Here is a 13106-nt window from a genome sequence, read left to right as displayed (position 1 = left end):
TTAATATATCAGGTCATAAGTCCTACAGTAGAACAGCTCAGATGAGACGTCCATGACCGGATGGAATAATTCATTTCTCTCACCTCCAATGCTGCCCAGCATTTTCTGATTTTATTTCAGAATTCCAGTATCCTTTGATCATCACGGTTGCTGAGGCCAATGACCAGACTTATAAGTTTGGTGGCCTGAATATTTTTTATTAATTCTCCTTTGTCTCCTTTGATAAATGAAAACTCAAATCCAGACCTATAGAATTTCAGGCACATCCAGTGGTGTTCTCTCTTGCTGTTGAGAGTTCCACCCCTTTTCTCAATGCAGTAAAATCTGTTACCTGTATTTAATCTGTCAGAATTTCAGTCAGAATTTATTGTCATGAACATGTTTCATTGTTCTGCGTGCAGTACAGGTGCAAAAAATTGCTTTAAATTACATTCCACAAATACGTGAGTTAAAATATAAATCAATTAGTTCAAAAGGAGATAATGTCTGTGGTTCATTGTCCATTCAGAAATCTGATGGCTTTTTTTGTACCGTTGGGTGCTTGTCATCAGGCTCCTGTACCTCCTTCCTGATGGTTGCAGTGAGAAGAGGGGCGTGACCTAGGTGGTGAGGGTCCTTGATAGAGGCTGCTTTCTTGAGAAACTGCCTCTTGTAGTCGTCCTTAATGGAGTGAAGACTAATGCCCATGAATAGCATGAATTCACTTTCTTGACTAGTCTGATTAAAAATACTATTGTAACATATATGAATGTATTAGATTTCCCCACCTCCCACCTCACCATAACTTCCTTCAGGTTGGTTTTTCTTCTAATTATCCATGGCTCTCCACAGCTTACTCAAAATGCCAGCCTACTCTCTTTTCTCCCTCCCTCCCTCCCTCCCTCCCCTTTTCTCCAGCTCATCACCTCCTTTCTCTCCATTTACAGAGCCTTCCCCCTCCCTGCTGGTGTGCCCTCCTTCCCTTCAGAACATAGAACAATCCAGCACAGTGCAGGCTCTTCGGCCCTCGATGTTGTGCCAACCCATGTATCCCTTCCTAAAAAAAAATTACTAAGCCCTCCCTACCCCACAACCCTCCATTTTTCTTTCATTCATGTATCTATCCACCCATTACCTCCTGCCTTTGGGACCATGCCTCTGCTCCCTTCCCCCACCACTTTGTTCAGGCACCGACCTACATTTTTCAGGCTCAAGCCTGAAATGTTGGTTATGTTTCTTTATCTTTGCTTAACTTGGTTGCCTAGCTGAGTTTCTCCAGCATTGTGTTTTTACATGAATCACTCCTCCATTGACAATTGTGCCTTAAGTTGCCAAGACATTTTTCACTTGTCCATCACAGTGAAGGTGGTGCTGAATTGCCTTCTTGAAACACGGATGTCCTTTTGCTACAGATGCTCTCCCAATCCTGTAGGCTAGAAAGCCCCATGATTTGGACCCAGCAGTGATAAAGAAAGATTCACTTCAGGATAGTGTGTGATATGGCTGGCCACCTGCAAACAATGGTGTCTCCATGCACCTGGCTGCCTTAATTATTCTTTGCATTGAGAGGACATGGATTGGGAGGCATTGTTGGAGTAGCTCAAGTGAATAACAACTGTACATTTGATATAATATGAGCGTTTATTGTCATATTCTTAAGTGCAAGGTACAGATGTAAAAGTGGACTGGCAAACACTTGACAAGTGACCACAACTACAGCTGCAAGTCCTTTATTGTTGGTTTGCAAGGTGTTACAAGATCAAACCAGCAACCACAAAGAAGGCATATCACACGGGTAAAGATGAACAATTACTTTATGAACAAAAAAATTCACCTTCAAACTTTAAATCAAAATTCCCCCCCCCCCCCCACTTTTATAACAATGCCCACTGGTTACTATGCAAATTTCTATAACAGAGTAAAACTATTAAATTCTGCAGCCTAAATATAACATATGTAAATAAAGTCGAAAGTTATATTTCCAACCAGCCCACAGAGAAACTTAAACACAAAACAAACACAAGACTCACAAAACTTTGATCTCAACCAAAGCAAAGATCATAAACAAAATTCAGTTTGTTTGGTAAACTGAGCCAAAAGATCTTAGAGAGAGAGAGAGAGAGAGAGCACAAAATTCGATGTTGCTTGCAGAAAGAGGAACAACGGCTTGGTCCGGATCCTTCTGGCTGCCTTCGGAATGTTCATCCCTTTGAAAATGCCCAACATTCTAAACTGTCTAGTTTAGACGACACATTTTGATGGGCTCTCAATTCATACACCACCTGTTGAAATATTCCAGACATAAAATTACTCTCTTGGTCTGATTGAATTCCCTTGGTAGGCCAAACAGCGTGAAAAATTTTAGCATAGCCTTCACAATCGTCTTTGCTTTAATGTTTCTCTGGGGAATATTCATTTCCCGCTTTGGTTTTTGGCAATGGGCCAACACAATCCACTATCACTTTTAAGAAGGGCTCCCCAAAAACAGGGATGGGTCGTAAAGGTGTCACTAGTGGTCCTTGATTAGGCTTGCCCACCAATTGACAAGTGTGACAGGTTCTACAAAAGTTCACAACATCCTTTCTTAATTTCAGCCAATAAATCTTTTCTACCATCTTCTTCACTCCAAGATGACCTCCTAAAGGTGTACTATGAGCCAACTTTAATATTTCATTCCTGTAAGTTTTGGGAATTACAACTTGCCATACTACCACCCAGTTTTCACTGGCAGATATCACTTGTGGTCTCCACTTTCTCATCAATATTCCATCTTGAACAAAGTAACCTACTGGCACAGTTTCAATTTCCTGGTTAGACAGAATCTTATCTCTTATCCCAGCAAGATCAGGATCCTGCTTTTGTCTGGCTATTAATTCTTCTCCAGACACAGCAAAGCTGGATCCTTAGGTTTGTCCTCAATGCTTGCCTTCACTACAGGATCATCACAGACTTTCTCTACCTCTACCTTTTCTCTAGACATGGATCTAGTAATGGCACATGCAGGGTAGATTTCCAAATCCTTTTCGGACTCATAAACCAATGGCTTACTTGTGAGTTTCATCGCAGGTATGACTTTACACTCTGCTAAATCATTCCCTAACAAAAGAGAAACTCAATCCACCGGCAGACTTGATCTTATCCCTATCATAACCGGGCCATTAACTAAGTCCGATTTCGTCACTATTCTATGCGAAGGTATAGGCTCTGCTTCATCACCAATGCCTTTAATTAAATTCACATCTCCAGTATCGGTCTCCTCACCAAAATTCAAAATGTTGCTTAATACAAGTGATTGGACTGCTCCAGTATCCCTCAGGATTTTAACTGGCACTTGATTGGATCCTTCTTTAACTGAAATGAAACCTTTAGTCATGAATGGTTTAAAAATATCCCTAACTTTCTCACTCTGAACAGGCAGTTGGTACCACCCCTTTCTCTTTCTTCCTTTTCAGTACAGGACAATTTGCTATTATGTGCCCTGGCTTCTTACAATAGTGGCAAATAACACTCGAAAATTTTTCCTTCACCCATTTCTCTCCCTTTAACCTCACTTCTAGATTTTCTTTCTACACTACTTGGATTATCAGCAGTATTCCTTTGAAAGGTTTTCCTCTAGTGTCCACTTAGGCTTGTGGGTTAAAGCATATTCCTCTGCGAATTTAGCCAATTTTTGCCAAGTTTTTATATTTTTCTCTGCCAAGTACACTTGAATATCGTCAGGAACACGATTTTTAATCTCCTCAATCAGAATGATTTCCCTCAATAAATCAAAGTTATATTCTACTTTCATTTTGGCACACCACCGATCAAAACACACAACTTTCCTACAAGCAAAGTCCACTTAAGATTGGGTTGCTGCTTTTTTTAAAACTCCTGAACTTTTGTCTATAAGCCTCTGGGACTAGTTCATAAGATCGGAGTATAGCCTGCTTTACAAATTCATAATCAGCTGCTTGTTGTACAGTGAGACACAAATACACCTGTTGGGCTTTCCCTTTAAGAATACTTTGGAGCAGGAGTGACCACTGGTCTGGTGACCATTTTAAATTTACAGCTACTCTCTCAAAATGCTGAAAATACTGGTCTATTTAGCTTCCTCAAATGGGGGAACTAACCTCACTTCTCTACTGACCAGAAACCTCTCCTCCTGACCAGCACGTGGGTTTTGGGCTTCTCCCTCTCCTTGCATTAGGGTCAGCTTTAATTTAGCTAGTTCTTGCTCATGCTTCCATTCTTTCTCTTTCTCTCCTCCATTTCTGCCTGCCTTACTGCTTCCCGTTTGGCTTTCCTTTCTGCCTCTCTTTTTTCCTCTAACTCTAGTTTTCTCAAAGCCAACTTTACTTCCTCTGAAGTTTTCTCCTTTGGAAACTGTTCTAATGCAGCTTCTTCAAATACCCCCTTTCCTACATAGTGCTTAACAATCTTTCGGGCAATTTCCTTCTTTTTCATCCCAGTTCTTATTGTAAGAAGTTTTAACTTGCCAACTATAACCATCAGTTCTGACTTTTTAGCCATTTTTAAATTAACCATTAGCGATGAACTGGTCAATATTCATAGTTGCTGGTTTTTCCGCTGGTGATTTACACACTCACCATTTATTTTTAATTTCAAGCTGGAGGTTGAGTCAAACTCAGGCGACTGAAAACTAAGCGCAAGTCAATTGCCCCTAAAGCTTCCAAATTGGTTTGATCCCGGATGAACCCTCAAGATCAAACCAGCAACCACAAAGAAGGCATATCACACAGGGGTTAACAAAACTTCACCTTCAAACTTTAATTCAAAATCCCCCCCTTTTATAACAATGCCCACTGGTTATTATGCAAATTTCTATAAGAATGTAAAACTAATAAATTCCCCAGCCTAAATATAACATACGTAATTAAAGTTGTAAGTTATATTTCCAACCAGCCCACAGAAAAACTTAGACACAAAACACAGAAGAATCACAAAACTTCGATCTTAACCGAAGCAAAGATCATAAACAAATTTCAGTTTGTTTGGTAAACTGGAGAGAGAGAGAGAGAGAGAGAGAGAGAGAGAGAGAGAGGAACCATTGGCTTGGTCTGGATCCTTCTGGCTGCTTTTGGAATGTTCATCCTTTTTGAAATCCTAACATTCTAAACTGTCCTCCAGTCTATGACTCTGGGCCTTCTTCCACTCCACAGCACTCCCAGTGGTGGTTTATCATCCAAGTTCAGAAATTTTTAGATCATTTTCTGCACATGCTCAGTCTGTCTCCCACTCTCTCAGCAGTCCACCTTCACCTTGGCTCTCTAAGGCAAACTGTCACTTTTTAACCTAAAACCACACAACACAGGCCAATACACAACACAGAACTCTGTAACAAAAGAGTGAGAGCTCCATTACAGTAAGAAGCACCGACACCTGCAGCTAATCTCACCACAAGGGAGTCTGCCGTGTGGCTCACAGATTACGTACAAACATAGATAATTTCCTGTTTTCTGGAACATTTGAACAGACTTCATCATGTAATTAAAAACACAATGCTGGAGAAACTCATCTGGTCAAATGGTGTGCTTTATATAGCAAAGATAAAGATACATAACCAACGTTTCAGATTCACACCTCAGATTCACACCTGAAATTCACACCTGTTTTTACTTCACCACAGTGTCAGCAGCCTTTCATGTTTTACTTTGCCATACAAGTACATGTTTCCTAGTATTCTCTTGGGATTCTCTCAAACAGAGCAAAGGTGAGGCAGAAAATTAAGTGTTGCTCATTCAACCTATGAGTGATCTTTTATATCTTTCCGCTGCAGCTACACAGGTACGTAAGTTATACCAATAACAATAGTGTGAATTAAATGACCACAATGTTATGAATTTTGGAGATGGTGTAATGATGCTAGAGGAAGTGAATGGTTCTTGTGGTGGATGAAGTGCCAATCAAGCAGGTTGCTTTGTCCTAGGTATTGTTAAGCTGGAGATGGATTCCATTATGTTCCTGACTTGCACCTTGTTGATGTTGGGAAGGCTTAGAGTGTTGGGGTGAGTCACTTGCCACTGTAGGCTCGATCTCTGACCTGCTGTTACAAACATGCTATTTTATGCTATTGGTTTGGTTGAATTACTGGCCAATGAGGAGGACCAGAATGATGATGTAGGAGGAATACTATGATTAGAACATTCAACTTAGTCAAGTTTATTGTCACCTGATTGTACATGTTTTTCTTTGGCTTGGCTTGGCGGACGAATATTTATGGAGGGGTAAATGTCCACGTCAGCTGCAGGCTCGTTTGTGGCTGACAAGTCCGATGCGGGACAGGCAGACACGGTTGCAGCGGTTGCAGGGGAAAATTGGTTGGTTGGGTGTTGGGTTTTTCCTCCTTTGTCTTTTGTCAGTGAGGTGGGCTCTGCGGTCTTCTTCAAAGGAGGTTGCTGCCTACCGAACTGTGAGGCGCCAAGATGCACGGTTTGAGGTGATATCAGCCCACTGGCGGTGGTCAATGTGGCAGGCACCAAGAGATTTCTTTAGGCAGTCCTTGTACCTCTTCTTTGGTGCACCTCTGTCATGGTGGCCAGTGGAGAGCTCGCCATATAACACGATCTTGGGAAGGCGATGGTCCTCCATTCTGGAGACGTGACCTACCCAGTTGGATCTTCAGCAGCGTGGATTCGATGCTGTCGGCGGCCTCTGCCATCTCGAGTACTTCGATGTTAGGGATGAAGTCGCTCCAATGAATGTTGAGGATGGAGTGGAGACAACGCTGGTGGAAGCGTTCTAGGAGCCGTAGACGATGCCGGTAGAGGACCCATGATTCGGAGCTGAACAGGAGTGTGGGTATGACAACGGCTCTGTATACGCTAATCTTTGTGAGGTTTTTCAGTTGGTTGTTTTTCCAGACTCTTTTGTGTAGTCTTCCAAAGGCGCTATTTGCCTTGGCGAGTCTGTTGTCTATCTCGTTGTCGATCCTTGCATCCGATGAACTGGTGCAGCCGAGATAGGTAAACTGGTTGACCGTTTTGAGTTTTGTATGCCTGATGGAGATGTGGGAGGGCTGGTAGTCATGGTGGGGAGCTGGCTGATGGAGGAGCTCAGTTTTCTTCAGGCTGACTTCCAGGCCAAACATTCAGAGCCAGATTGTACATGTACAACCCGATGAAATAGCGTTCTCTGGTCCTCGATGCAAAACATGCAGACAAACAAACAGACATAACACATATTAGAATCAGAATCAGAATTTACTGCCATGAACAAGTCGTGAAATACAGGCAAAAAATACATATTCAGGACAAATATTCATCTAGACAAAATAAACATAAAATAAACAGAAATGATAGAGGAACTCAACCAGTATCACAGCGTCCATTGAACGGGAAGGTGTCAGAATAAAGACTGATGAGTGGCTGGAGGCTGGGGGTGGGTGGGGGGGGAGTCTAAATCAACAAAAGGAGTTAATTAAATATGATAAGAGGAGAAGTGAGAATTGGTTTTGGTTCTGTGAAAGGAGACAGGGAAAAGGGAAAAAAGAGAGAGAATGGGGGAAAGGCAAGAGGGATAAAAAGAAGGGGGTGTGGTTTAATGGAACCCAGAGGTTGATTGTAATGCCATCTGGTTGGAAGGTGCCCAAATGGAATATGAGGTTTTATTCCTCCAATTTACGAATGGCCTCAGTCTGGCAGTGCATGAGACCATGGACAGACATGTTAGCAAGGGAATGGGATGGGTAATTGAAATGGGAGACCACTGGAAGATCCACACTATTGCTGCGGACAGAGCTCAGGTGACGGCAAAGCAATCTTCCAGTCTGAGCCCAGTCTCTCCGATAAAGAGACCACAATGGGAGCACTGGTTGCAGTGAATGACTCCTGCAAATGCACAAGTGAAGTGCTGCTTCGCTTGGAAAGACTGTTTGGGAATCAGCTTAGGTAAAATTGGATGGGGTGGGTATACATTGTGATGAGCAGAATGGAACAAGAGTTGTGCTACATTAGTATTTAATAAAAATGTTGGCAATTTATCAAAAAGGAGCCGGGCTTGATTCAAGGCTTTAGACGAAGTGTGGTGTTAGGTTCCAGGTCCTGGGCACACTGCCAAGGTGTGCAGATGGATTTCATGAGGTCCCTGTCCTCGCTTCTTTCTGCTGGAAATTTGATTCCAGTAGTTGAGCTGCAGAGAGCATTGATTGGGTTACTTGTCGGGGAGCTCAGGCGAGCTGAGGAGCTCCTATTGCCATCCCATCCCTTAGCCTAGTCTGTTGTCTGTGCTGTGAGGAGAGCTCCTCTAACCTGATAAATCATTTAGTTGGTGTAAATTGGAAATGTAGATCTGAGCTAGTTGGCCTCCAGGGTCAGACAATCCTGGAAGGGAAGCAGAGAACTGACTATTAGTGATGTGCAGTGACTAGATTTCAGCTGGCTGTTTGCATGGAGGTCACTCTGGAGGTCACCATCTTCCAAACTCAGAGCAAGAATAAAAACTTGAATGAAAATAAACGTTTTGGAATGTGGAAGCTCCATTTCATGCTTTTCTCTGATATCAGTAACTTTTTAAGGTCATCAGATGAGCATCGATACATCCCAACCCTTTCAGCTCACATCCATAGTTTTTAATTTAATCAGAATTTTGTGCATCAGTTTGCAACTTCATAATTTTTTTGGATCATGTAATTTCATGAATTTGGAAATAATCCAAATTATAAAGGCACGGGGGAGACGATTCCATCCATAGAGTCTCTGGCCATTCCCGATGGTGCCATTTAATCAGTCGCGTCCCCGCGCCCTCTCCCTGCGGCTATTTAAATTTTTTTAAATTTAGACATACTGCACGGTAACAGGACATTTCAGCCCGTGAGCCTGTGCCAATCAATTTACATCCAATTAACTTACACCCCCGGTACGTTTCGAACAGTGGGAAGAAACCGGAGCAACCAGGGAAAACCCATGCAGACATGCAACTCATTACAGACATCATGGGATTCAAATCCTGAACCCAATCATTGGTGCTGTAAAGGTTGCCCTAACTCCTATGCCAACTGTGCCACCCTTTTCGGGCACTCTTGCAGGCATTGAGTTCCAGCTCATTGCTACCCTCTGCACAAAGGAAGATCCCCATGTCCCGACCGTTCTGGAGGGCTCCTCAGCACTGTGCTGGAAATATTTGCCTAGAATTCCTAGTGAATGCAGGTAAGATGGCACACTTTAATGGAAGGATAAGTGTCCTTGAACAAAAGTGAGTTGATCTTTCACACATCTTAATTTAAAGATGAAGATCACGAGTGATTAATAATCAATATGAAGTTCCTCAAGCTTATATGTGATGTCCTAGTCATTCAATACAATCATCTTCTAGCACAGATTACAACCCAATCGAACTGCATTCATTCCTGTCTTTAATCCAGTTAATATATTTAATAGGGCATTGGCTTGGAATTTTGTTCACTGACTAATTACACTGAACAGCAATTTTATTAAAAAGATTTGCTTCCTAAAAAAATGGGGATTATGATAGACAATCTCAAGCTGAACACAAAGATCATTTCAGATTTGCTGTATCACATAGGAAGTTGGAGAAACAGTAAACTAACTTTTATTGAATTTAGCATGTTTAATCGCATAATGACGCTGACACATTGCATTAGGTCAACTGACTTAAAAATGTTTTTTGCTGCTTTTCATTTGTACTCAGGATCTGATGCCTCTCGTGTCAGTGTTTAACAATAGTCATTCAGGATTGATGGATTCTAGTTGCCCTGATCCCGCTTTTCCATGGTCCAATTCCTTGTGAAATATTTTACCGTGTTCGTCGCTGACTCCACCAAGATCAGCAGGGAAGGGGTCCAAGTGTGAATGCAGAAATTGAATTTTCAATGACATGTGGCACTTCGCAGTTTTGTATGCTTAAAGTAGATTTAAAATTTGTCAAGAAATCATAAAATAGGTTATATCTACAAAATGGAACATGATAGGAAAATTTTAAGGTGATTTTCATGATCAGCGACCTAAACCATAAAATACGTGCAAAAGTGTTTAGGAAGCAAAGTTTTCATTGTCCAATATAATCCAGCTACTTGAATTAGTAATCCAGGGATCAATGGATTATCAATTGAATAAAGACTAGCAATAATGATCATGAATCTAGTGGTATATTATTGAAATCTAGTTTGTTATATCTGTAAAGGTTGTAAACTTAACACCCTTGCCTGCTTGGACATATACCACTCCAGACCTAATGAAATGTTTCTTAGTTGCCTTGAAGGAGATCAAGAAATCTCTAGGTTCAGGTCATTAATTCAGAACAGGGCAATAAATGTCCACATTCCATGAATAAGTTAATTAAAAGATTTAAAAAAAAAACAAATGGTGTGGTCTGTAAGGCCTAGGTTTCTCTGGAATCCTGTCCTGGTGTAGTCAGAGTTCCAGTATAGGTCTGCGGTGACTGCTTGCCATGAGCCTGATGTTCCCACTTACAGCCAGAGTGAGGTCAACTGGAAGCCAACAGATCAGTTGTAGCCAGGCTCACCCTAAAGAGAGCCTTTGAATTTGTTGGTTGAACCCATGTGAAGAGCTGATTCACTCAGGGCATTCCCAGTACTTCAATCCATTATTGAGATCAACAACCATCCCTGACTCATGAATTTCTGTATACAATCAATCCATTTTGGATGATTTTACAAAACCCTGGTAACCATTCACACTGACGTCTACTCCTTTAATCTTTCAAATTTTCGTGTTTTTATGTAAATGACTCATGTCAATGCTCAATCACACCAGCACCTCTTGTCAGCTTATCACCATCTCTTAAACTATATGTCTGATATCCAATGCTATTTGAGCAGATAATTCTAACAACTAATGATTAGAGTGGTTCAAATGGTTTGCTTTCCATTCTTATGTGATTCCCATCCCTCTCTCCAGTCACTGTCTGAAACTGCATCAGATGGTGAGCAACCTCAATGTCAGATTGAACCTGAGCAGAATTGTGGATTGTGTCCATGGTATTAGTGAGGCCACCCATTTCCACATCTGTGACAACTTCCAACTCCATCCCATTCCCTTGAACTTAAGCCTCATCACTGCCTTTGGATCTTAACTATTCCAATACAATCCTTGCTGGCTACCTTTCCTCAACTTGAACCAATCCTTGAAGAAGGGCTTAGGCCCAAAACATCAGTAATACGGCAAAAGCCCTGGTATCCAGAATTGAGTCAATGGCAGCAATGCCAGAGCCGCTGTAATGGCAGCGTTGTTGCTGGTGTGGACCTGCGGGGAGTGAGGAGTAGAAATATAGTGCTCTGCAGGGTACAACCGCCCAGTCAACTGTCGTCAGCTCTGCACAGGCTTTGAATGGCCTGTTAAAGGAGACAATGATAGTTTTATTTAAAATCTCGAGACTGCAGGGTCTGCAGCCAGGATGGCGATGCCTATGATTGGCAGCAGACACAAAGGTTTGCAGACTCCAGGAAAGCGAAGGACTGGTGCAGGGAACCAGAAAATGGGGAGACCATCCCCTGTCCGAGAAGGAGAAGCAGAGGAGATGACCCACGGGATGGTGACCGCAGTGGCAGACCAGTAAGGGGGATCTGCCATTGAAAGACCCACGCAAGCTTTAGGCTGCTGACGACTTGAGGCGACGAACCCACAGAGGCTGTGGACTGCTGGAGACTGGTTTGAATTGGCTGAAGGGGTACCAGATTTTGGAACCATGATGTGAGAAGGGGCTGAAGGGTTCCTGACCATGTCGGAAGTTTGGATCTGGAGCTCAGGTTGCCAACGGTTTGGACTAGACTCTTTGTGGCTGTGGAATTGCTGGAGGTGAATCAATGGATACTCAGTGAATCTGTTGGGGGACGGGGACGGGGGCGGGGGGGGTGGACACACTCCCTTTTGCCGATGGCGAATCAGTCTTCCTTAGATCAAGATAAAGCAATTTCATGTAATATGACACCTTTTATTACAATGACCGGGAATCAAATCTTGAATTCAAGCAATAGGCAGCCTCAAGCAACTGGCAAAAAAAAATCAAGGACAATAAATATCAAAAATAAATAATTAAGAAAATGATAGGCAAACAATGTGTAAGTTTAAAATTGTAAATTCAAATTTCTGATTTATTGTCAGAGTACATACATGACATCACAAACAACCCTGAGCAAGGCAGAATTACCACTTATTTGCAGTGCAGAGAAAAACTGTACTCATTGTACACATGTATACAAATAAAGAAATGTTCTAAGAATTAACACATAAACCTATTTAGCCAGAGGAGGGCCTTGGTCATACTTTGCTCATATCAGCTGTTTGAATAAAATGCCATTGCCCAGGATGAAGAGCTCTTAAAGTGTCTCCTTATCCCTGCTCATTAAGAGTCACCTCAGCTAAAAACTTTATCTATAAACTTGAAGTGGGGGGGGGTTAATTATCTATAATGTCATTGTTCTTAAAATTCGACTGAAAATAAAGTAAAATGTTTTAAGGTTTATATATTCATGCAAGTAAAGTTTGTTTAGTGTAAGTACAGTTTAGTATTTTTGTATTTTGCCTTTTAAACTGTTTATTCTTAATGCAGGTGTATTAGTTAGGCATTTTAAGAGCAAGTCTCAAGCAACCGGAATATATACTAACTTGGCATTTACCAATCCCATAGGTGCCATGTACAAGGGTTTTTACTGTATATCCTTATCTCCAGCATTTCTGTCTTTTTACTTTGAACCAAAGTTCTTGTTGATTTTAATTTTGTATTGGTTCCAGTTTAGGCATCATTTTGATTTAAAATTTTCCTCCTTGTTTTCAGAACTCCCATGGTCTTGCCCCTTCCTCCCTTTGTAATCTTCATTACCCTAAAGGCTCTGATATATCTGCATTGCTCTGATGTTAGCCTCTTGAGCATCTCTATGTCCTCCCTCATCCTCATCACCTCACATCTCCTCCTTCAGCTACTGCAACTACCTCACAGCACTAGTGACTCAGGTTTGATCCTAATTTCAGGTACTATACATGTGCAGTTTACACTTTCTCCCCAAACTTTATGTATTTCCCCAGGGTACTCCAGTTTCACCTGACATCCCAAAGATGTACTAATAAGTTAATTGGCTCCCTCCTGCAGCTGGGTGACAGATTTAGGGGACAATATGAAAAAATAGGCTACTTTGAAATAAATGGGTG

At 41.7% G+C, this 13106-nt stretch overlaps 1 protein-coding gene across 7 annotated transcripts in view; it reads left to right on the top strand.

The window, feature by feature from the left end:
• The window catches only part of plxna4 (plexin A4), a 544272-nt gene that overhangs the window by 285640 nt on the left and 245526 nt on the right, over positions 1-13106 (top strand). The window lies entirely within an intron of this gene.

Source organism: Narcine bancroftii, chromosome 13 (assembly GCF_036971445.1).
Source record: "Narcine bancroftii isolate sNarBan1 chromosome 13, sNarBan1.hap1, whole genome shotgun sequence".
Lineage (NCBI taxonomy): Eukaryota > Metazoa > Chordata > Chondrichthyes > Torpediniformes > Narcinidae > Narcine > Narcine bancroftii.
The sequence above is the reverse complement of the archived record's forward strand: the minus strand, read 5'-3'. Positions and strand labels throughout refer to the sequence as shown.